This window comes from Vulpes vulpes, chromosome 15, assembly GCF_048418805.1.
Source record: "Vulpes vulpes isolate BD-2025 chromosome 15, VulVul3, whole genome shotgun sequence".
NCBI lineage: Eukaryota > Metazoa > Chordata > Mammalia > Carnivora > Canidae > Vulpes > Vulpes vulpes.
In genome coordinates, this window is record NC_132794.1 from 97,565,705 (window position 1) to 97,593,272 (window position 27,568).

Here is a 27,568-nt window from a genome sequence, read left to right on the forward strand (position 1 = left end):
AGCCACACAAGTGAAGCAAGTAAGTTTCACATTTTCCAGGGAAATAGCAGAGGCCAGACTTTTTAGCTGGCATGGCCATCAATTCAGATGCAATTATTAGGATCACTTGGGAAGCTTTTTGTTTTGTTTTCTTTTTTATTTACTTGGAGGGGGAAGAAGGAAAGGGAGTGAAAGATCTCAAGCAGACTCCCTGCTGAGCACTGAGCCTGATGGGGGGGCTTGATCTCAGGACCCCAAGATCATGATCTGAGCTGAAATCAAGAGTTCAAGAGTCAGGTGCTCAACTGACTGAGTCACCTCGGTGCCCCAGACATGAGAAGTTTATTAAGCAATGCTGATGTCTGTGCCCTACCTCATAACATTTTCTAGTATTTCAGAATATCTAATACCTGGAATTCTGAGATGTAGTATTTTAAAGCCCTCAGGTGATTTTTTTTTTTTTTTTTTTTTTTTTTTGCTTCTGTAGTCAATATCAAGAATCATTGGTCTACATTTTCTACAGACTTGACAGTAGTATGGAGTAATTTAGCAGCATTTCTGGGCAAATTGAAGCTTCTTTTTTTTTTTTACCTGAAAATTTTTATTTAAATTCTAGTTAGTTAACATACAGTGCAATATTGGTTTCAGAAGTATAATTTAGTAATTCAGCACTTATATACAACACTCAGTGTTCAACATAACAAATATTCTCCTTCATACTCGTCTAGCCCATCCCCCACCCACTACCCTCCATGGACCCTGTGTGTTCTCTCTAAGAGTCTCTTACAGTTTGTTACCCTCTCTTTTTCCTCCTCCCATATGTTTTTCGGTATCATTTCTTGAATTCCACATATGAGTAAAATCATACAGTATTCACTTTTCTCTGACATTTTGCTTAGTATAATATACTCTAGCTACATCTATGTCATTGAAAATGGCAAGATTTCATTTACCACAACTTTTTTTTCCCTACATTTTCTGTATTCATTCATCAGTCAGTGGGCATTAGGGCTCTTTCCACAGTTTGGCTATTGTTGATAATAGAGGCTTCTTGATGTTGATCATTTTCCAATAAATATTGGGTACTTATATTTAGCCCAGTCATAGTCACACTGAGATACACACATATACACCTACAACAGAGAAGTGGACACATAGACAATCACAGACATACTTAAGACAATTACATACACACATACAAATAAATTACCAAAGACTCACGGACAATAGACGCTCATGTCTATATGTATGCACACAGAAGGATACACATGTATAGTATCACTCCTGGCATACACAGACATGCACACGACACCAATACAGGGAGGTTCATACTGACACAGAGATTCTGATCGACTACAGAGATACATCTAGATACCCCAAAATAGAGACACACACTAAAAAATGTGCCCTTTGAAGCTTTTACATTATTGCTACAAGCATGGTGCTGGATTACCTTCATTTGTTCCCTGTAGATGTGATTGAATTCAGTTCAGTGTCACATGCCCTTTCCCCTACAGAGGTTCTGTTTCAGAAAAGATTAAATAGAAATGGTCATCTTAAAAGAGGGAACTATGTGGCATTTCAATGGAAAAGGAGATTTTACTGAGAATCTTCCCACAGTGTGACTTTGCAGTCTTGGGAAAGAAATAAAAAAGTCACCTAGTTTGGGGTCCTGACAGAGATCGGTCAGTAGATCAAAATAGCATGTCGCAATGTTAATAAATAATACCTCCGTGGCCCCTTGACATTGGCAAATGAGTTCATACTTACTGCTCACCACTTATGCAGAGCTTTAGAGCTATGACCTCCTTTGATCCTCAGCAAATCCCAGTTAGATGACCACTATTATTGTGCCTTTGTCAAAACTGATACTACAAAGAGGTTAAATACATATCTAAGGTCAACAGTTTATTAGTTTCCTGTGACTGCCATAACAAATTACCCCAAATCTTATGATTTTAAATGAGAGTAATTTATCGTTTCACACTTCTAGAGTCCAGAAGTCTGAAATCAAGGTGTTGGCAAAGCCTCATTGCTTCTGTCTTCATATAACCTTCTCTTCTGTGTGGGTGAAGCCTCTGATAACAGCCTCTGCCTGTTGTAGTAGGCACTTGTCATGATATTTCAGACCCATCTGCATAATCCAGTATCATCTCCTCACCTCAGGATCCCTAAGTATAACTGCAAAGATCTCTTTTAGGTTCACATTCATGAAAAGTCTGGGGTTTAAAATGTGGACATAAGATTTTGTGGTCTACCATTCAACCCATTACATCTAGCTGGTAAGTAAAATGTCTGAGATGCACTCTCCTATGTGACTAGCCTGGGGGACTGTGCTCTTAATCAATATCAGACACTATCTCTCCTCTCTGAGATAGGGATTGATTTGATGGCACAGAGGAGAACTTGTTAGCCACCATTCCTCATGAGGATAGGTAGCCTGGGATCCAGTGTTCTGATTACAATCCCTTTGATGGATCTCTACAGTTAAGACGAGTCTCTTGATATTCCCACTGGCTGTGAGCTAGATCAGGTGGGGAAAGAATTAGAACTCTGAGTGCAAGGCTCCAGGTTGGAAATGAAACTGCAATGATGATACTTTGAATTTCCTTAAAAGTAAGATTTTCTCTAGAAAGCTATGTGATTGAATCTGTATTCTACTTCTCTCTATCCTATCCCTGCTTCTCTGAGGTCCGAGCAACTGTCCTTTTAACATGCATACCAGAACTATCTTAGAAGCTTATGAGTTGGGATGCCTGGGTAGCTCAGCGGTTAAGTGCTTCCCTTTGGCCCAGGGCATGATCCTGGAGTCTTGGGATCGATTCCCACACTGGGCCCCCTGCATGGAGCCTGCTTCTCTCTTTGCCTGTGTCTCTGCCTCTCTCTCTCTCTCTCTCTCTCTCTCTCTCTCTCTGTCTCTCATGAATAAATAAATAAGAATCTTAAAAAAAAAGCTTATGAGGCTTATGAGTTGATTGCATCTAGGCTGCTTGGGTAAAGAGAGCTGAGCATTGAGAACATGTGCTTGTCTGTTTGTCTTTTCTGTAGACATGAGTTTGGAATGACAAATACAAAGTAGGAAGATAGAGACTGTTGGTCATTTTGACTCACTATGAAATCCCCTATGAGATGTCTACCTCAGTATTTGGCTACTCATACATGATTATAAAGTCCTCTGTCAGTCAACATGCAGTCAGGACACACTGAACATTTTCACAATTTTGTTTCTGTGACAGATACAAAGTGAGTGCTCTTGTACACAAATGGATTATGGTTTAATTGGGGAAACAAAGGATGCTTACAAATCATTGCCTTACTAGAAAGAATTAGAATCAGAGGCCAAAGAGCTAATCCTGCTTGAAAGATATGTTTTCTTTTGACCCACATACTACTTCTTAAAAATGCTTACACTATCTGCCAATATTTAAAAATTAGAGACTTTCACATGCAAATCTATAATTCGAACAGGAAAAATAAAAGTATCAGATGTTCTGACAAAGCAAGCTAAGACCACATTTTGTCATAACAATACTTGTTTTTTGTTTGTTTTTAAGCAAGAACACATGATCTCCATTTTTAACACAGTCTCAAAAACTCCAGATTGTCTTAATTTGGGCTCACTTTATCTGTCTAGATTACCTGTCTGGTTGCTGTAGGTATCTGAGTTTAGAACTCTTGCGTTAAGCAAAAAGTTGTCATTAATGCATTGACAAATAGTTTAGGATTCTAGAGAAGGGGTTTGCCAGGGAGGGGGAGGAGCAGTCAGGAAGCTCAGTAGTGGGAATGAATCTGTCCTATATGGAGTCAGGAATTAGATAAGGTTGCAGGAGGGAGGAATAGAAGGAAATTAAGTACAGAGATGATGAAAAGAACACAAGGTGAATGCAAAATTAAATTCTGGTGTATTAAGAAGAAAATAGAGGAGAGTATCTTTGTAGCAGGGTTGTCAAGGCACTTCAAAGTTAATAAAGAACTACAGAAAATACAAAGGACTCACAAAGTAATAGAATAATAGGGAAAACTTATTATCAGTCCAAGAGAAAACACAAATGGCCAAGAACTACAAGAGAATATTTTTGAGCACACAAGAAATACGAGATGCAAAACAATGCATACTCATTATATTTGTGAAAAGAGAACTTAAGTATCTTACAATTCCAAAGGAATAACAAGGATATGGGAAAATAACTCTCATATCGTGCTGAATGATGCATCGATGATACAGCAGTCTTTAAGGACAATTTAACAAAATCTAATAAAATAGAATATTGTACATTGGACTCAGCAATTCCATTTTCAGAAATTTAGAGATTTCTTTACATAGTAATACAAGGAGATAAGCATATCTAATGTAGCATTGTGTGAAAGATTAAAAAAAATAGAACTAACTAAAATGTTCTTCAGTAAGAAAGTATTTAAATATCCTGGTTCACACTATTCACACAATGAGAACATAAACAGCAGTGGTAATAGACTCAAGTTACATATTACTTTGGCTAAATCCCTAATTCAGATGTTTAAAGAAAAACAAAGTTGTAATACAGCAATATGTAATATGAAACTCTAGTAAGTGTAAAAACCTGCAAAACAAAATGAACACCCAAACTGAATACACATGATCTATGCAGATAATACAGAGCTGCCCTGTTGGACCAGCAAGGGTTTGTGTGGTTGAGGGTAAGATTGATTTGTTCTGCCCCCCAGGACACAGGAAGCCTGGAGAACTCACGAAAGCAGATCTTATTGTTTTTATTGTGATCAAACTGCCACTACCACTGTTCTCTGTTTAAAGCCACTACCTTTGGGAGGGTAAGAGGGTGGGGGATGGGTAGGTATTGTAGATTTCTATGAAAAATGCTGCTTAGAAAAGCATTATCTGAAGGAAAGAGGGGAGTCTACTGGTAAATTAGCTCTAAGAGGTGGATAAAAAGAAAAAAGACATGATGCATTTATTATTATTCTTTTTGTTGTGATTGTGAAGACTCACAATCTCTCAAATAATTCGCTCAAACAACAAAAATGTTACCTGTTGCCTGGGAATTTGCAGTGACCCCTCTGTCAGCGCTCACCTACCTCTACGCTGCCTACACACCAAATGAGTCAGTCTCCCAAAAGCATTGCTCTGACAGTGCACCCCCAGATCCTTATTCTCTTCTGCATAAAGTTTGATTTCTACAGCTCCCTCTGGCACCAGCTTTTCTTTCTGTTCCTACCCACTTACTCAACAGATATTTACTTAGTGCTTGCTTCATGCAGGCTCCTTCATGGGCACTGTCAACCAGATGAGCAAGATGAACAAAATACCTGTCTCTATGGATTCATAGTCCAGTAAGCAGAGGAAACAGACAACAGAGCAATGAACCAGCAATGTAGATAATTGCATCTGGCATAAGTGCTACAGATTCAACTGATATATGACTGTGAATGACTGGAAGCATTAGATAGGGTGGTCAGGGGAGGCTCCTTCGAAGAAGTAGCTTTTGAGATGAAATCAGAGAGATGAGAAAATGTTAGCCATGGAAATATCTATGCAGGATGTATATGTTTTTCCTCTCATGCTCTGACCAAACTGATCTCTGCCCTGACTATAGCTGGTACTTCCTAGTGCCTGGCCTTTGTCCATACTGTTTCCTGTGCCGAGAATGTGTCTTCTCCCATTTCCTCTCGTGGGTGGCCCACTTTGCTTTAAATGCCACCTCCTTTATCAAGCATTACCTGATTTCCTCAACCAAATCCTCTCTTACCTGTAAAGGCTTTAATGGAAACACCACAACATTCTTTGTTTTGCTAAGGACTGTCCTGATCACAAGTAACAACTGTAGTTGTAAGCAAAAATAAGGGTCAACTTTATTGGCTTAGGTAAGCCAAAAACAGAGTAGTCAGCTGTATGGCTGGCTTCAGGGAACGCTGTGCCCATTGCTATAACAGTGAGTCAACAGTTCTCTTTTCCTTGCTTTCCTTTCTGTATGTTACTGTACTCTTTTAGGCTATTTTTCTCCTCTCTTCCCATAAACCTAGACCTATGGTTGCAGGTAGTTCTATACTTAAATGTTTAGGACTCTGAATATAAGAGATAACTTTCCCCCAAACACCCTCAAGTAAAAACCAACCAACCAAACAAACCAAGAAAGGATTCTCCTTCCTAGCCTATTTTTTTTTATTACCTGGCTATGCTTGGGAATAGGGCAGTGGGGGAACAAGAATGTAGGCTTTGTCACTCAAGAGTCATATGCCCACCCTTGTGAAGTGAATGGCAACTCCACTAACCATTTGGCTGGAGTTGGGGAGAAATTTGTACCTTGGGGAGGGAGGGGTAGTTGTTCAGGAATAGCAAAAAAAAAAAAAAAAAAGAAAAGAAAGAAAAAAAGAAAAAGTTCCCTTTGTTTTTTATAAACATATGTGGCTTCAGAAAGCTCCATCTCTGGATGCAGGCATACAACAAGCTAAGGCTGCTCTCCCCCACCACGGTGCTAAAAAAGCATCACAGAGGCTTTAGAAGATTGTACACATCATACATCCCAAGTCTTCCATGGTGCTTGAAGAGTCATAACTTTAGGCACATTCTGTATTCCATCCTTGCAAAACCCATTTATTCCACACAATCTCAGTGTTTCTATCCTATTTTTGTGGCTGGCTTTTCCCCAGAGCAAATAAGAATGGGTATTAATGCTACTCTAGAGAAGTTTGCTTGCAGTATGCAGTGTTATGCCTCTCTGAGGTTTGGTGTTCATTTATGGACAATCACTGTTACCTTCAGCTTCACTCAGCCTTTTTTTTTTTTTTTTTTTATCAGTCCAAATGTCATTATGTAGTAGTTAGAAAGCATGGCCTTCTCTGAAAGAAAACCAATCCCAAACCATCTCTTCTTATTTGGGTGCAACAAATGATTAATCTCACTCTCTTGCCTTATCCACCACCACTCCACAAAGAATATTATCTGTCTCCACACAGCCTCAGCATGCAGGACCTTTTTCATAATTATTATGACATGTGCCACTTTGTACCATTTTATATTTTTCACTTTTTAATTTATAAGTATTTGAAATATTTCCTTCCTGGTTCTCTTCTTTAAAGGAGCAATTATTGATTCCTGTGTCAGATGCCAGCCTTTTATAGCACAGAATCTGGGAGTTAAAAATTTTTTTGAAAAAAACAAAAAAACAAAAAAAACCCGCCAAAAGCCTTGGTTGATGTGAATGATGAATGACTAAGCCAAGGATAGAAGACGTAGGGAGAAAGTGTAAGAACCTGCTTGTCTCATGCTGAATTAGAGATTTTTTTTTTCAGAATAACTTGAAATAAAAGGAAAAGAGAAAATAATGAGTATATACTGCAATTAATGTATTAAGTTATGTACAAAACAGACTTGAAAAAAAGTAAGAAATTTTGACTGGTTTTATTTAATCACTTTGGTATTTATGAGGAGACCAAAATTTGAGGTAAGTCTGCAATCATTTTTTTTATAAATTTATTTTTTATTGGTATTCAGTTTGCCAACATACAGAATAACACCCAGTGCTCATCCCATCAAGTGCCCCCCTCAGTGCCCCTCACTCAGTCACCCTCAACCCCCGCCCACCTCCCCTTCCACCACCCCTAGTTCGTTTCCCAGAGTTAGGAGTCTCTTGTGTTCTTTCTCCCTTTCTGATATTTCCCACTCATTTTTTCTCCTTTCCCCTTCATTCCCTTTCACTATTATTTATATTCCCCAAATGAATGAGAACATATAATGTTTGTCCTTCTCCGATTGACTTACTTCACTCAGCATAATACCCTCCAGTTCCATCCACGTCGAAGCAAATGGTGGGTATTTGTCGTTTCTAATGGCTGAGTAATATTCCATTGTATACATAAACCACATCTTCTTTATCCATTCATCTTTCGATGGACACCAAGGCTCCTTCCACAGTTTGGCTATTGTGGACATTGCTGCTAGAAACATCGGGGTGCAGGTGTCCGGCGTTTCATGCAATCATTCTTTATTTGAAGTACAATTCACATATAATATTGTATTAGCTTCAGACATAGTGATTTAGCAATTATATACCTTATGAAATGCTGACCACAAGTTAGATCTGTCACCATAGAAAATTATTATTATTGACTATATTGCCTATGTTGTACTTTTCATTCCTTTATTTTCTTTATTTTATAACTAGAAGTTTGTACCTTCTAATCCCTTTCACTTATTTTGCTTACCCCCCAACCTTTCCCCTTTGGCAACCACTGGTATAAGTCCATTTCTATTTTTTGTTGTTTGTTTTGTTTTTGAGATTCCACATGTAAGTGAAATCAAATGATATTTGTTTTTCTCTATCTGACCTATTTCACTTAATATCCTCTAGGTCCATCCATGTTTTCACAAATGGCAATATTTCATTCTCTTTTATAACTAATATTCCACTGTGTGTGTATACACAAACATATATCTCACATAATCTATAAGGAGCAGGACTTGCTCACTTTCCACAAAAGGCAATATAGGCTCAATATTGCCACGGTGGTATTTTCCATAGGAGTAAATGTTGGGAAATAAACACAAATGTCAAACAATAAAAAACAGTCCTATAAATGGTGGTATATCCATATAATAAACAGGTACACAGTCATTAAAAATGGCAGTTTTAAAGGAAATTTAATGTCATGTGAAAATGTGCAGGATATAATAGTGGAAAAAATCAGGGTATCTAATCATATGCATGGCATGATCTCAGTTTTTTTAAAAAATAAATAAAACTAACCCACTTTTAAGGGGCAAATGGAGCTAAATAGTAAGGTGACTCTGCTCTGGAATTAGCATTCATGTGTCATCTGTCCTGAGCAGTTAATCATCAGAGTATTATCTATGTTTTAGATGTTTTCTACTTAGATATGCTATGCACATGTGACTCTTTTCCTACCTGACATCTTTAAACTCAAGTTTGTTAGAACTTGACCACCTGCCAGGGTCCTCCTCACAGTGCCTCTGTCTAGATCTTTTCTTAGGATTTGTCCTTGCCTCATCCTACATTAGCCTGACACACATGCATGTACATAATGACTGTTTTGTTTTCATATCCACATTTGACAGAGGAAGCAGCTGATGAGTTTGAACCCAGACCTGCTGACTCTATATCATACTACACTCTACGATGAAAGTGTTCTGTGTCACCATTTAACATACATGAAGTAATAAAAGCAGCAACTTTTAACACAATTAATATCTCATACCTTTAAAAACAGCAGTTTTCCTTTAGTATTCAGACACCACTTTTTTTGTATTGAGGTTTATTTGACATACAACATTATATGAATTTTATAACATAACGGTTTAATATTTGTGTATATTGTTGAAATGATTGCTGCAATAGGTACAACTAACATACATCACTATACACAGTCAAAAAACTCTTTTTTTCTTGTGATGAGAACTTTTAAGACCTACTCCCTTAGCAAGCAATTTTCAAATATGCAATATAGTATTTATTATAATCACCATGCTGTATGTTATGTACTTATATGATTTATGATTTTATTTCATAATTAGAAATTCGTGTCTATGACTCCATTTACCCATTCCATCCAACTCCCACCCCTGCATCTGGCAACTACCAACCTATTCTCTATATCTAGGATTTTTTTTTTTTTTTTTTGCTGTTTTTATTCCACATATAGGTGAGATCATGAGATATTTGTTTTTCTCTGACTTATTTCACCTAGCATAGTGCACTTGAAGTCCAGGCACATTGTGGCAAAATTTCATTCTTTTCTTAAGGCTGAATATTGTTATATATATTATATATAGGGGCTCCTATGGTGAGTGCATAAATATTTATGTGTTATATCTTCCAGTTGGATTGACCCCTTTATCATTATACAATGTCCTGTGCTGACTTTTAATTTTGGATCTCATGTAACTATAGAGAGTATATATTAAGAACTGTCTAATGGAAATATACAAGTCACAAATACATTTATATATGTAGTTTTAAATTTTCTGGTATCTACTTAAGAGATGTGGCTACTTTTATTTTTTTTATTATTTTTTTTTATAACTGGCACAGCATTGTTTATTTTTTATTTTTATTTTTTTAATTAATTTTTATTGGTGTTCAATTTACCAACATACAGAAAAACACCCAGTGCTCATCCCGTCAAGTGTCCACCTCAGTGCCCCTCACCCATTCCCCTCCAACCCCCGCCCTCCTCCCCTTCCACCACCCCTAGTTCGTTTCCCCGAGTTAGGAGTCTTTATGTTCTGTCTCCCTTCCTGATATTTCCCAACATTTCTTCTCCCTTCCTTTATATTCCCTTTCACTATTATTCATATTCCCCAAATGAATGAGAACATACACTGTTTGTCCTTCTCCGATTGACTTATTTCACTCAGCATAATACCCTCCAGTTCCATCCACGTTGAAGCAAATGGTGGGTATTTGTCGTTTCTAATTGCTGAGTAATATTCCATTGTATACATAAACCACATCTTCTTTATCCATTCATCTTTCGATGGACACCGAGGCTCCTTCCACAGTTTGGCTATTGTGGCCATTGCTGATAGAAACATCGGGGTGCAGGTGTCCCGACGTTTCATTGCATCTGAATCTTTGGGGTAAATCCCCAACAGTGCAATTGCTGGGTCGTAGGGCAGGTCTATTTTTAACTCTTTGAGGAACCTCCACACAGTTTTCCAGAGTGGCTGCACCAGTTCACATTCCCACCGACAGTGTAAGAGGGTTCCCTTTTCTCCGCATCCTCTCCAACATTTGTTGTTTCCTGCCTTGTTAATTTTCATGTGGCTACTTTTAAAGGAAAAAAAAAGAAAAGGTAAATTTAATTTTAATAATACATTATTTACCTCCATATATCCAAAATGATATTTCAATCTATAATCAATATTGAAGTTATCTATATTTTACATTCTATTTTTTTTTACTAAGTTTCAGAATTCAGTTTATACTTACAGCACATTTCAACTTGGACTAACCATATTTCAAGTGCTCAGTAAGCAGGCATGCTTATTGGCTAATGTGTGGGGAAACAAAAATCCATACCCAATATTCTTGTTTTCCATCTTTCACAGTTTAAATTTAGGTTGAAAGGCTAATCAGCACTCAATCCAAAACTGAATTGTCAGAAAATTATTTTTCTTAATGGAGAATTCAGCCTCTGAGCTTCTGTAATGACTTAATTGGCAAGGGATAATATATTTGGCAAGGGGGCAGATATCCATTTGTTTAATTAAATAAAGATGGAGATTTAAATTACTGATCTCTTTGAGTTACTTTAGGCTGTAACTACAAGAGCTTCATTTCACTTCTGTGAAATATGAAAGACACCAGAGCTAAGAACTTCAAAAGAAATTACAGCCTCCCAAGCCAGTGACAAGGGACTGGCAGGGCCTTACAAGAGGCCCTCTTGGGGTAAGTTCCCTTTCTCCAGTGGCCATTGTAAATTACTTCTTTGTCATTTGTTTACACAGTCCTCCAAAGTTCTAGAATAACCTGAATGTTGAGTGCCTGCGGTGCAGGATATACTCTTCCTTTTAAGTCTTTCTGCATGTAGAATGTGCCAGTGTAGTCACAGCAGTTTAATCATTCTCTTGCATCATGTTTCACCAGAGTGGCCAGTATGCAACTGGAAATGGGGAGCAGTGGGGAGTAATTTATTCCTGAATATTTTCCCCTGGATTAGGGCTACTTGCTTAAAATCCCCAAGCAAATCCGATGCATCCCAAACTCATCACACATCCAAAATATTGACCCTTATTCTACAAAGACCTCTATATCTATCAACATCCTAACTTATACATTACATCATTTTTTTCTGTTATTTCCAACATTCTGAGTTATATTAAGCCTTTATTATCTTCATTTACAAATGCGGAAAGTGAGACTCAAGTTTTTTTTTTTTTTTTTTAATGATTTAAAGTACTTTTTTCTCTCACTTTGCAAACTGTCCTCCACATTGCTGCTACAGTGACAGCATGTGATACAAAAATCTGTGTAATGCCCTAACTAAAATGTTCCCTGTTGGGAACATTGTACCAACTCTTTGGTATGAACCATAGGTCCCTCTATTGTCTGATCCCCTGTCCTTCTCTCTAGCCTAATTTCTTACCTCTGTACATTCAGAATGATACCCATATTGGCTTATGAATCATCATAGCGTGGAGTACTTACTATATCCTAGCTATTGTAAATGGTGTACATGCATTAGCCTATTCATTGAAAGCATACAATGTACTTTGTATTCTTATTCCCCACTAATTTTATTTATTTATTAACAGATTTTATTTATTCATTTGAGAAAGAGAGCAAGAGAGCACAAGCAGGGGAGAGAGAAAGGGAGAAGCAGATTCCCTGCTGAACAGGGAGCCTTATGCAGGGCTTGATCCCAAGATGCTGGGATCATGATCTAAACTGAAGGCAGACACTTAACTGGAAGAGCCACCCAGGCACCCCAATTCCTGCTCATTTTAACAATTATATGAGTTGTATACATCCAGGTAACCACTATGGAAAACAAGGTATAGATCATTTCCAACCCTCAGGAATTGTCTTCATGCTCCATTTCAGCCAATTCCTCATTAAAAGGAGCTGTTCAGATCTTAATATCTCTGCATTTTCTTGTATGGTTATTTCAATTTTAAAAGTATAACATAGGCATATAGTGTATTGGCTACATAATGGCTCCAGCATCTGAATTTCTTATTCATTTTCTTATTCTTTATTCTCACTCCCAGGATTACCTTATTCTTTCCCAGACTATTTTCAATCTCTGATTATGGCATATTATAGCCAAATTCTTTTTTTTTAAATATTTTATTTATTTATTTGACACAGAGAGAGAGACTGCATAAGCAGGGGGAGCAGCAGGCAGAGGGATAAGCAGACTCCCTGCTGAGTAGAAAGCCCAACATAGGGCCCTATCAAAGGACTCCAGGATCATGACTCAGCCAAAGGCAAATGCTTAACCAACTGAGCCACCCAGGCACCCCTATTATGGTCCTTAACTTCTTATCTTGACCTATTTGGGGCAAATTCTCAAATATGTGAAACAAGCAATTATGTTTCAAATAATATTTGTGTCTCTCCAGCAGTTTTTGAGCATTAGGCATACATAACATGTACTGTGATTAAGTCTAGGGTAAGGGTCAAGATTATGGGCTCTGGGGAAATGTAAATCAAACCTCAGTGAGATATTGCCACACACTTGTTAATGGCTGTCAGTAAAAAAGCAAGCACTAACAAGTGTTGACGTTCATGAGGATGTAGACAAAAGGGAACTCTTGTTGGTGGGAATGTAAACTGGTACAGCCACTGTAAGAAATAGTATGGAGATTTCCAAAAAAAAAAAATTTAAAACTATCATATAGTCCAGTAATCTAATTTCTGGGTTTATATCCAAAGAACACAAAATCACTATCTTGTAGAGACATCTGCATTCTTCCATATTCATGGAAGCATTATTCAGAATAGCCAAGACATGACAGCAACTTGATGTTCATTAACAAATCAATGGATAAAGAAAATGTATTATATGTATTCAGTGGAGTATTATTCATCCGAAAAAAAAAGATGGAAACCCTGACTTTTACAACAACATGGATAAGCCTGAAGGGCACTATGCTAAAAAAAAGTAAGCCATAAAGAAAAAGACAAATACTGCTTGATATCACTTATGTGTGGGATACATTAAAACTGAAGTCACAGAGACAGAATAGATTGGTGGTTGCCAGGAGAAATGGGAGAGGTCAGTCAAAGGATACAAACTCCCAGTTAGAAAACGAGTAAGTTCTGGGGATCTAATGCAGAGCACGGTGACTGTAGTTAACAATATTATATTATATACTTGAAAATTATTAAGAAAGCAAATCTTAAAAGTTTTTCACCAAAAAAAGTGAGGTATACAGGTGTTCTTATTGTGGTAATCATTTTGCAATCCATAGGTGTATCAAATCATCATATTGTACACCTTAGACTTAGAGTGTCATATGTCAATTACATGTCAAAATTAGAAAAAAGAAATGTTGGCCCTGGACTCACACTGTTTGGGTTTAAATCTGGCTCTCCATTTTAATTATTCATTGCATCTTTGACCCATGGTGCATCATTGCACCATGAGCATATATTATTAAATCCACTTACTAGATGAGGAAACTGAGGCTTACAAAGGTGAAATAGCCTACCTAACTTATATGATCAATATGGAAAAATAGAACAATTTGGTTGAAATGTTCCTGAGTGCAAAGTCCAGGTGTTTAGCTAATAGAATTGTGACAGTACTCAGACCTGCTGGTTCAGATGCCTTTATCTTTGTCACTGTCCTCTATTTTGATGTCTCTTTTCTGCTAAAAGCTGAATTTGTCTACTAAAACAATTCACAGCATGCATCTCTGAAAATTGTAAGGGCTCTCCCAAGAAGAATTTGATATGTGGCTGAATGTTGAATCTAAATATTTACTTATTTACTTAATTTCTTAAAGACACTAGAGATGTTTTTTTTTTCTTTTTAAATTAGTGTTTACCTATAGGGTTTTAATTTTTTTAATTATAGTATCTTAACAGAATCTTTTAATGGTTTGACTTAATTTAAATGACATCATTGGGATCCCTGGGTGGCGCAGCGGTTTGGCGCCTGCCTTTGGCCCAGGGCGCGATCCTGGAGACCCGGGATCGAATCCCACATCGGGCTCCCGGTGCATGGAGCCTGCTTCTCCCTCCGCCTGTGTCTCTGCCTCTCTCTCTCTCTCTGTGACTATCATAAATAAAAAAATAAAAAATAAATAAATAAATAAATAAATAAATAAATGACATCATTGTTACTATCTTAAATATTTGTTTTTATCTCCAGAATCAAGCAATGCTTGCACATGTCAGAGGCTTATATAGTAGTTCTTTTTATATCCTTCTTTCTTGCTATAACAAGGTAGTTATATCCTGATATCAATATGCCTTATAAAACTTTGTTTTTCTTAAGTTTTTTTTTTCTTTTTTGGAGAGTTTATATACTAGAGTGACATTAATCTTACTTCAAGGAGAATTTAGCTATGCTTCTATTTAATTTTAAATTATTGAGTACTGTGGTCTATTACTAAGTAAATGCTAATTAATGTTCTTTTACTTGCTCATTTATTTGGAATCTTCCTTTTTCTTCATGTCAGGGTCCCTGAAAGTGTGTAAATTTCATTAATGACTTTTATCTGCTTTTTAAACAAATTGTGGAACAAAGTAGTCATTTGAAAATTATGGCAGGCCAACAAACACATTTGATAAAGACACAAAATTCTAGGGGATATTATTAACCTGACAGCTATTACAGACTTCAGTGAGAATGCTGCAGAGCAGGATGCTCTACAGATTTCTTAACTGATATAAATCAGTCCTTTAAAGTTTGCTTTTAACATTGAGCTTCTGAGAAAACACAAGGAAAAGATTAAAGGACAGAACTTAAAATACTGGGATAAATGTTTTAAAACTAGCATATGTCAGTTTTATGCTTACTTTATTTCATCTTTCAACAGTTTTACTCAATTCGTTGTTTAATCCCTTTTTGTAGGTGAGTAGGGTGAGACTTTCAGTATGGATATGTTTGGTGGCGGGGAGAACCTCATTCAGAGAGGCAAAATGTGCAAAGGACCAGAACTCAAAGAAACAGCAATTTAGAGGCAGGGAAGGAAGAGCTGAATTGAGTCCCACATTCCAGGCAGGGCTGGCACATCCAAGGTCACTAAGAAAAGGTTAAGGGTTTGGGGACCCATTCACTGTGTATTTGGATGATCACTTTCACCACATGTGAAGAATGTCTTAAAATGATAAGGGAGGAGTAGAGCTTCATAGTCAGTAAAGATAGATAATAATAGCTCTGGTGAGGATATTGGCAGTTCAAGGGGAGTATAGATAATTTGAGAAGGATTTTGTAAGTCAACTGAGTGAATGTCCTAGACTGAGGACAAGCAGATGTTGAGTATGATTTTCAGGTGTTTAAATTCCAAAAATAAGTAGAAGGTGGAAACTTTTTTAAAGACAAATAGCTTTGGAAAGGGGGAAGGGATCAAGTATTGTAGATTGAGTTGACCAAGGATGTAGACTGTGAGGCTGAGATTTGCAGACAGAGTTTATTGAGTCATCTTCCAGGAAACCACACCGGTAAAGGAGTGAGGAAAGGGACACGTTAGAGAAAAATGTGGTCAAGAAGGATGTAGTCTCAACAGAAACCTCTGCCATTCCCACATGGGAGTCTGATGCTACAATGGTCTTACAAGGATGTCCCAAACTGAAGTGACTAGAGAGAACATATTGGCCAATCATTGATAAGAGATTCCCCTGGGGAAAAGTCTGGCCTCAGGTGAGGCAGTTTCCAGGAGCTGACAGTCTTTCCTGAGGATGAGTTCCACCAAATTTTCAGTAAGCAAACATCCTGGTAGCAGAGCAAATGAGTGAATTGATCCTGTAGGGGTTAGAGGCAACCTAAGTCAGCATGTACCACATTCCACTCTGCAGCTCTCAGATACATTGGAAACAGCTTCTCTACAATTCTAGTGAGACTTTTCCTAAGAAATCTTTCAAGATTATTGGGATGGACCATATTCCCTGTGGCTAGAACTAGTCTGGGGGCTGCCACTGGAAGAATAGCTCTCTCTTGTACTGCACATTTAGATTTCCCTCACCGTTGTTAGTGTCTTTGCAGGCTTAAGAGGCTCATTGGTGGAGTGATCCAGATCTTCCTTGCTAAGATGTGAAAACCATTGATCACCTGCTCTTCTAGGGCCATAGCCACTACATTTGTCAATCTGCCATGAACAGTGGATAAGGGAGTACCGAAAGTGCTACATGGAAATACTGAATGATCTTTCCTGCCCAGATAACATGGCAGAAATATAAGCTATTCTTTGTTGTCCCCCCACGTTCAGCCCACACAATATGTAGTAGTGACTGTATTTTTGTGATGATAGAGGCCAGTTGTTCCTGATTTTTTTACTCCCTTCCTTGTCTACCGGTGTCCTCACATAAATAGCTTACCGTGATTGGGCAATAACAAACCTTAAAGCTTACCTTCTTCTCCCTTGGATGTTTCCTTCTCATTAAACCAGAAATTCTCTTTTTCTGCCCCCCAGTGACAGGAGATATGAATCTCATTAGATACTGCCACAAAGACCTCTGACTTTCAAACCTCATCTTAAATTGTTCTTAGACAATCAATAACCTGGTTTTATAAAATAAAACAACGCTGCTTCCAGAACATTACTTAAGACCATTAAAAAGCATCCGAGGCAATCAGTTTAAACATAACTACCTGGGAATTATGTGTCTGCCAAAATTACACATAGGTTAAACTTGAAATTTATTTTTTTCTGTTCCTCCTGAGAGCTTAGAATGTGATTCATATTTTATGGTTGAGATCCTGGACAAAGCACCTTCCACATCCTGTCTTGTTGAAGATAGTAAGCAGCCTCCAAAGGGGAAAAGTACAAATTGGTTTTCAGAGATCCAGAAAGAATGTGTCGGAGAGCAACCGTGGCTTGAAATTAGAATGATGTGGGGTTTTTCTCTCATGACCTGATAAACTTATGATGTGCCTGTTTCCTCTCAGAGTCAGAGACTACAGGTTTAATTATTGAAACTCTTGTTAGATGTCCACTTTTGATAAACTCCAACTTAGATTTTTCTTTGTTTGAAAGTATAGTAAACCCCTTTGCTGGAACTGTGTCTCTGTCTCTTTTTCTCTCTCACACACACACACACATGCATAGACTTAAGTTAGGATATAACCTAACAGTAAATAAAAGACCAGACCCTCATCTTTTGTCTTTTTTCTTGAGTATGTTTAGCACACAATATTACATTAGTTTCAGGTGTACAACATTCAACTTCTCTTATCCTCATCACAAATGTAACTAGCATTTGGTACCATACAGTGCTATTACAATAACACTTACTATGTTCTCTATTTTGTACCTTTTATTCCTATGACTTACTCCATGACTGGAAGACTGTAACTCCCACTCCTCTTTACCCATTTTGCCAATTCCCTCATTCCTCTTACCTCTGGATACCATCAGTTCTCAGTATTTACAGGTTGGATTCTGTTGTTTCTTTTAATTCATTTGTTTTTGTTTTTGTTTAGATTCCACAGATGAGTAAAATCATATGATATTTGGCATATTCTGACATAGTTCACTTAGCATAATACACTTTAGGCCCATCCATGTTATTGCAAATGGAAAGATCTCATCCTTCTTTATTGATACATAATATTCCATTGTGTATCTTGTTTATGTATATGTATATATGTGTGTGTGTGTGTGTTTGTATGTATATATGTGTGTGTGCATATACATACCACATCTTTCTCATCTATTCATCTACTAATGGACACTTAGGCTTCTTCTATATCTTGGCTATTGTACTTGGCTGTAAACTTAGGGGCTCATATATTTTATATTAGTGTTTTGTTTTCTTTGGGTAAATACCCAGTAACTGAATTATTGAATCATATGGCATTTCTATTTTTAATTTTTTGAGAGACCACCATAGTATTTTCCACAGTGTTTACACCAATTTACATTCCCATCAACAGTGCATGAGGGTTCCCTTTTCTCCATGTCCTTAACAATACTTGTTATTTCTTGTCTTTTTTTATTTTTGCCATTCTAACAGGTGTGATGTGATATCTCATTGTAGTATTGATTTGCATTTTCCTGATGATCATCTTTTCATGTGTCTGTATACTTTACATGGTTTTCACTTGTGATTTTATAAACAAAAACTAACTTTTTGTATATTTTGTTTTCAAAGCCATCCTATGTAGCACAGTCAGGTTTTTGACATTCATCTCTAAAAAACTAATGATCAATGATTATCTAAAGAAGGACCTTTCACACTGAAAAATCAAAAGCCTCCAATTCATGATGGCTTCCACACCCTGCCTTCTAGTGATGTCCCTTTCTTTATAGTCCCCATCAGGCCCTCCCCTCCTACTCTGAACTGTGAGACCTGAACCAGTAACTTGAGCTTTCTATATGGTGGTTTCCACAACCAAAAGATAGTCAAATGTTTCTTCATATACAATTTTAAATATAACAAGATAATCTCTTTTTCTCTTGGATTAATTCTTCTCTATCACTACCACTTCCTTTCTGGGAAGACCACCAAATTGTTCTTAGTCTTATAGAGCATCTTTTGCCTTTGAGACCAATTTGTCCTCACACACTAGATGAGATGATTTTATAAAGGTGATGGATGGGGACCTGGAATGAATAAGCCCAAAGAGCAGGGACTGACCAACAAGTGAACTCAGATATTAAAAAAATAAAACAATCTAAGAATATTAACTATCATATTTCTCAAAAAGTGGCCCCCAGCTACCAGGTTGACCTTGGGTAATAGTTAAACCTTGAGATTCCTCAGCTTTACTTACTCTAGATATACTGAATCAGAACTAGTGAAGTTTTGTTTAGAAGCTTTTTTATTTAAGATACTTTGTTTAGCTTTGCCAAAATTTATTTGTGCCTATCTCTACAGGGGCTTAAAGGGAGATATAAATAAGAAAAAAAATGTTTCTAGCTTTATTGAATTTTTAGTTCTGCAAGAGTAACTGACAATCCTTGCCTACTCCCACACGTAGAGCTACCCTGGGGTGGGGTGAACAGAACCAGCTCTAGCTCTCTCCCAGGCTGCAACTGTACTACATAGGCTAGTATTCCATAAACCACTTCAAATAAGGTCAGCATGTCATATAAAGAAATACATCAGAAAAGTAGCCACAAACATGTGTGTTCTTAAAGGAGCTTCAGACTGCAACCCTCAGATCCACAGGAATCCAGAAACTCACAAATATGAAGTCATACTCACAGCTGCCAGGATATCACCAGCTATGCAGAACAGGTATAAAATGAAAACTTGCTCTTGGTGGATAATATAATCTTTTTATTATTTCCAAGTCAATAGCAAAACTGAAGTGCCTTTTTAGTAATTGCCACTGTGTATGTACTGTAACACCTGTGAGGGGTTTCTTTTTTTGCTTCAAAAGTTCAAACTGACCAGCACTGCATTATTGATTTTTACTTTTCCATTTATAAAATCATGCAAGAAAAGAGCCCACAAAAGTGTCCTAACTCCTTGTAAACAAGGCATGCAATTCTTTAGCAAGCAAAAAAGGAAGAGAAAAAAATTTCATTTCTTGATAACAATAGTCTTGCATAGAGCAGGCAAGGATCTAGAGGGTTGCTAAATAGCTCCCCTCAGCCACTTTCATTCACGCTATATGTGTCTCTGAAGATATTTTTTCATACCCACTTCACCACTTGTGTAAAAGTGGTAAGTCACAGAAGAGAAGCAAACTTTGTGAATGGACTATCTACTTCCTTGTTTTATGAAAGAAAATTCTAAACTTAAATCTTTATTTATTAGCCCATTTTCTATATTTTTGCTGGAAAATCAGAGATCTAAACAATATCTTTGCATTTGTTTCTTCCTTTGTGTTTGCCTTTGTACCTGCACTTTGCTCTATTGCTGTATATCTGCCTGCCTCTCAAGCTCTCTGCCAGTTGCCAGGGAATAATCCCTGTTTTCTCTCTCTTCATAGATGCCTCTTGGAAAATTTTACAACCTCTTGCCTTATTCAACCCCAACTTCTATTTTCCCCAAAGGGGTATTATATGATTTGTCTGTAAATGACTTTTTAAAAAATTTTAGATCATGTTTCATGTCAAACTTAGTCTCTTTTGTCAATAGCCATATTTTAAATCATCACCAATGATTTTTACTGAAGCATGCACATCTATGATAAACATTTCATAGTTAAAAACATTCTTATACCATTGCTTCCATTTGAAATCTTACCCATATATGCAACTACTATTAATCATTTCTGATTAATAACTACCTTTGGGTGGCTAACTCAAAATTCTTAATAATATGCTCCTATGTCTATATTTTGGTTTATCCACTTATGAACTGTCTTTATTTTCTGTGTCTTCCTGATTTCTCATCCTTGTTATTTCTCTTTTTTAAAAAATCTTGAGTTTAAAGAGAGTAACTTAGAAGAAATGAGGATCTATTCACTTCCCATTCCAGTGCCATGGTTACCAGGGATGGATATCTACTCAGGGATAACACCATTCTAAGATCAAAGGTCATAAAGCTGTCTGAGATGGGGGCTAATGAAAATGTAGGGTTTCATGCATCACTGCTTTTATTCATTCACTACATTGTAGGAAAAGGCATGGAAACATGGAAATCCTCCAGAATCCCTTGCATCAACAGCAGTCTTAGGCAAAATTAAATGATCTTTGAGATGCTATGAGAATTGCTCTGACAATAAGATGGCTTTCCCTTTTTCTACTCTCAGCATCTTTGTAACATTAGGATATATAAATCAGACCTAGATTTTTACAACTGTCAAAATAGATGAGGTGATGCATAAATCCCATTTTTTTTTATTCTGCTGCACTTGAGGTTGGTTTTCTAAATCAATTATTTAAAAATACAGCATTATTGCCTTGTCTCCTTAGGGCATTGGGTGAGAACTTACTGTAAATCAATGCCCAGATTTCATCTGGAGTTAGTTGAGATCCTGGGGTAAAAAGAGATGTCTTATGAAAGGAACTGAAAAGGACTGTTTAAGAATCACAGAAAAAGACTAAGAGAAGGTAACAAAAAAATATGCATTAATGTGGAGAAAGCCAAGAGAATACTCTTGTCAACAGAAGAGGACAAATGAAAAAGAAGCTATTTTTAATTTCGATGTAAATAAAAAATTTTCATCAAGTATAAAATTTAATCAATGAGAGTCTTATCTAAAGACTCAGCAAAGATAATTTAATGAGATTTTAATAATGAGAAAAATAAAAGACAAGGAGGAAAACAGGAAGAAGAATGTGACAGTGGCAACTTAAAATAAGAGGAATTGAGGGGAATTAATTGGAGTACAATATGCCTATTTACAAAAGCTATAATATTGTGGTCTTTCTTTCCCCCTGACTTTCAGAAAACTATCAACAAACTACAATCACATGCTTTTATGTAGAAAGCAATAATACAAAATAATAATACTGTATATTTGGAGGGGGTAGTTTTTCAAAACACTTTGATATTTGTTTCATAATTTTAATGTTAAAGTGGCTGCATGAAATAGATGGGGTAGGAGATTTAGATAAATACAAAGATAACCCACAGAATGTAAATGACTTGTACTGAACCTCGACTTCATATGCCTTCTCCATAATGCTAAGCACTCTTAACTGAAGATTTAAAATGACTAAAACAAACACAAAGCAAAAATCCGGATTGATTTTTAAATATAGTGATATTTAAAAAGTAGTACTTTCCTCTTTTTCTTGTTAGCAATTTCTGAACCCTTCTTTAGATCCACATAAGTTTCTTTCCTTAAAAAGTAGATTGTAATCCATATTAAATTTTGCATACCCTCAGAATGGAAGTGAAGGGTGTTAAATCAAATACATACATATCCTATATTGATAGTCTTCCTATATTGATGACTTCAGAGATCTGAGTCAAGATTTGGAGGTATAGTTCAGCAGGCAAATAAAGAAACAGACTTTTATCTATAGAAACCATTAAGTTACCAGAGCAGAGGTGTGTGAGTAAAATAGGTGATGGGGATTAAGGAGTACAGTTTTGATAAGCACCGAGTCTCGTATGGAAGTGTTGAATTGCCATATTATATAACTTAAGCTTGGGATCCCTGGGTGGCGCAGCGGTTTGGCGCCTGCCTTTGGCCCAGGGCGCGACCCTGGAGACCCGGGATCGAATCCCACATCGGGCTCCCGGTGCATGGAGCCTGCTTCTCCCTCCGCCTGTGTCTCTGCCTCTCTCTCTCTCTCTCTCTCTGTGACTATCATAAATAAATAAAAAAATTAAAAAAAAAATTTATAACTTAAGCTAATATTATATGTGTTAACTAACTGAAATTTAAATGTTTTTTTAAATCAGTATTTTAAATTTTAAATCAGTATGTATCAAATCTGTCCCCAAACTTCTCCATGGATGCCATTAGACAAATGATCTAAACTCTTTAAGCTTTACTTTTTCACATGTAATGCAGCAAAATAATAAAGCCTGGTTGAAATTAACATAGGAAATTTTGTCTGCCACCTTTACTATTTTTCCAGGTGATTCTGATGTAGCCAACAATAAAGGAATTTATTCCCTGTCATAGGAACAAGAATAGACTAGTCAGAAAATTTCTTCCCTGCAAATTAGCCATAGTATTTGTTAAATAATGGACATACAACCTAAGGGAAGTAAGATCACTTGTGTTCTTAGAGCAAGAAGGGGTACTTACCTCTTATAGCTATAGATGACCATCATTCCTCATCCCTGCCACATAGACAAGTCATGTTTTGTTTTGTTTTTTCAAGTCATGTTTTTGAAAGAAGAGAATGATTTATGTCTAAAGGAACAGGGGGGAGGGAGAAGAGTGGGAGGAGAGAAGGTAAGAAAATGAATGAATAAGAGTTCTAAGTATAACAGATTTAATGTTAGTTTCCCAGTATCTTGATTTACTATTATTTGCTAGCTCCCTTCACTTTATTTAAAGCTACATGGAGTTGGAGTTTTCACATAGAAACTGGAAGTTTTGACTAATATAAAACCTGGTTGGTTCGGAGGGTTACAATGACCATTGAATTAATGAAAACATGTAAAGGTTTAGTACAGTGTCTGGCACACAGTAATCTTACAATAATTGATGATGAGGATGAGGATGGGGATGATGATGATGATGATGATGATGATGATGATGATGATAATTCCTTATCTTCACTCCTGGAGAGTTTCTTATAGAGCACCATGTAAATAGGCACTCACTCAATTCTGTATGGAAGATACAAGAGTTAAAGAATTAGGACTGAAAGAGAACTTTGAGCGATATAGACAAATAATCAGTTTCTGTTGTCAGATAGAACCACCCACTACTTTCTATCACTTTTATTTTCATTAATTCTTATCATCGTTAGCTCAGATTGAAACCTCAATGTAGGCTCAGACTTGAAAAAAATAGTTCAATCTCTGCGCTGCGTGTTTCTATTTGGAGGAGCAAATGCATTTGTTATCTTGTAGACACTGTGACTGTGTTGCACTGATTGCAACTGGCTGTCATTTATGTGAATTTAAAATCCTGGATCATGCTGTTCACTCCCAAGTATTCTCTGTGGCTGTCTTGAGAATGAGGACTACAAAGGCAGTTCAGAATAAAGGCTACTTGGAATTTACAAAAAAGGAAGTAGAGGAGTGATAGAGTTGAAACCTATAAGCCTTATGAAGATGACATACAATGAGAAAAACTCTGTTGGAAGTGTTTAAAACAATTGGGAGAAATATAATTATCACAGACTACCACTCATGATTATTAGTTATTATTTTCTTCATCTGTGTCCACATTATCATGATAATCTTGTGGTTAACTCCTAAACCTTAGCTTTGAATCATACAATTGCATATAGATCGCATATCCAGGAGTCTACTCAACAATTTTTAAGTAAGGACTTTAAGCAAAACAAAAATCCTATTGAAACTGAAGAATAAATCAGCTTTGAGAATAGTGTGATGAAGAACAAATTCTTGACTCTCATTTCTTCAGTGTGGGCTTCAGCCATAGTTTGAACTTCAGGTTTAGTGGCTGCTCTGGAGAACACATAAGCAGTATTAAAATGAGGGGCTGGCATAGGGATTCATTTTAAATGTTTCCATGTCTCTGTAAGAAAGTGTCTTGGAAAAAAATGAAAGGGAACTTAGGTACCAGATAGCTGCTTTAATGGGGGAGGGGGGAGGTGAGTGTTTTAAAACTGTTTGACTTTTAAATATCTTTTATAATCATAACAGACACTATTATATAGTCATCAGCATCTATTTCTTATGCCTCTCGGGCACATAGCTAATCTGTATTCCTTAGTTCCTTTCTATTAGATGTAGCCGTGGGACTAAAATCTGGTCAATGACAAGTGGGCAGCAGTGATACAGACCACTTCCCTGCCTTTCCTTCTCTCCCTGGGTCTTTTAGTGGGCTAATGTAAAGGATCCTGCTAAGTAAGCTTCCTAAAGGAAGGAAGAGCCTGAAAATGGAAAAAAAAATGTATCCCTGTTTGGGGGATGAAAGGGTACCTGACAATGAGAAACAAGGTCATTGAGGATTCATATGTTGTTAATGCATTTTTACCATGGCAAGCTAGAATGATTTTGAGGTGTGCTTATTCTAGCAGTCAATGATAATAACCCTAAATAACATAATGGTAATATGTAACCTCTTGGACTCCTTAAAATTACTTGTATTTTACATTTTGAATGTTTTCTAAATTAATATGCTTTTGAATAGCATTCACTAAAAACATAAGAAAACAAATACAAAATACAATATATAGTTTTTATTATATTTAAGAACAAGCTTTAACTTCTTATCATTTAACAAATTATGCCTGATTTTTATATGAAAATTTACTAATACATTTATGTGAATTATATTGCTATTTTGGTTTTGGTTGAAGCTGTCTAGTATAAGGCTGCCGGGGTTTGAATTACAGACTAGTTCTACGAAGTTGGGTGACACATGCAACCTCTTTAAGGCTTAAAATCTCCATCTAGATGATAGGAATAATAATCTTTACTTACTAGTGTATTACCATTATCTCATTCATGAAATGAGATCTTATAGTACTTATCTCATGGACTGTTGGTAGAATTATTAGTTGACACTTATAAAAGTTTTAGGTATCATCAATAATATTCTGCCTGCCATATTATCACATCTTAGAATCTGTACCCTGTGGGAGAAGATAATCATTTTCCAGATCAGTGACACTGCCTCTAAGTCTTTGTAGAAACTTAGAACCTGATGGGGGTTTTAGAGAGCATGTCTGCTTTTCAGTCCATTCCCCAGCTTAGCAGCCAGGATAATTATAAAATGCAAAACTGATCATCCCACCGTGCCCCTCCCACCCTCCCAATACCTACCCAGACCCAACCATTGCCATGCAATATATTTCAATAGCTTTCTGCTGCTCTTACAATTAAATTCTCAACTTGGGTTGCAAAATGCTCTGTGGTCTTGTCTCTGCCATAGATTACAGGTTCCCATTCTCCCATTCTAGTCTCTGTCTTCTGCTTTTGTTGTTTGTTTGCTTGTTTTGGTTTTGGATACTGGAAGTGCACCATGTTCCTGAATCCACAGAGGCTTTGCATTGGTAATTTCTCATCTGGGAGTACTGTTCCCTTATGCCTCTGCCTAGTTACGTTTTTCAAATCTCAGCTTAATTACAACTTCCTCAAGAAAGACTTCTTTTACTACTCAAACTAGGAAGATCCTCCTTCTATTCATGTCTGTTCTTAGGGCTATCTCTTATTTATAGTACCAATCACAGTTCATAACTATGCATCAATGTAACAGACTCTTGGATAACCTGCTCAGATCTACTGTTAGGACAGCATTGTCTTCTGGAATCCCTTAAATGTTACCCCTCTTTAGAAATGACTTGGCTGAAAAGTCTACCTTACTAGCTGGAACAGCCTGCATCAGATGACTGTAGAAACTTAGAGTCAGATAGAGGGTTTAGAAAGTCATAGAAAGTCCAGACTGCCTTACTTGATTCCGGAGGTTTCTAAAGGCTATTTAAGAGCCAAACTTCCTTAAAAAAAAAAAAAAAAAAAAAAAGCCAAACTTCCTCACAGGAATGACTGAGGCCTTTGTCATACTATATTACAGCCCCCCTTCTACCTAATCCAGCTTCTGTTCTTTCCTTCCCACTGGTGGTGGTCACAAGTCATCCTACTAATTTCCATCTCAGAGTCTGCTTCCAGGAGAAGCCAATCTGCAACAATCTTCTTGGATTTTTTTAATTCATGTTTATCTCCTCTATTATCACTCCATGAGGGTGAGGGATCTGTTTCTTTCCACCTATGTATCTTCTATATCAAGCACAGATTCTAACACATCATAAGTGCTCAAAAATATTTCATGAATTAAGCATCTATCCTCCTCATTTTATGAATGAGTCAAGATTTAGGAAGTCATATCCTCAAGGGGCATAGCTGACCACGCTGTTTCTTCCTCCTTGCCTCCTCCACTATCCTGTTATTCCCTGTGTTCCAAAGAACCAAACAACTTGTGTAGTTCTATCACTAGAAAGAAGCAAAAAAATTATTCCTCACAAAAGACAGCTTTTCTCTTCTTAGATGGATAAAGTTGCTAAGTCCGAAGTGATCTTTAGTGCAGTGTTAACTGCACACCCTCCCCTGATCTATCCCCAGATAGCCCAAGTCCCCAAATCCATCATCCTGACATTGGTAAAAGGAACTCAGCTGACACCAACATCCTTCAATACCCTTTGTTCAGCATCATTGCTAAATAACAGGAAACTGTTTTAATGGACTGCAGGACCATGTCAGGGACCATTTGTTCTCCATATAATTTAGGTTGCTTTTTAGACTGCAAAGGACTTTAATAAGAGGTGCATTAATCTGCTTATGGATTTGAAAAGTGCCATAGTTAATTTGTTTTTCTTCTAGTCTTCTTTTCTTTCCTGTTCTATTACAGAAGTGATAAAACAAAGTTTTCCCCTTTTGAACTGAAAGTTCACAGTATGGTGCTAAAA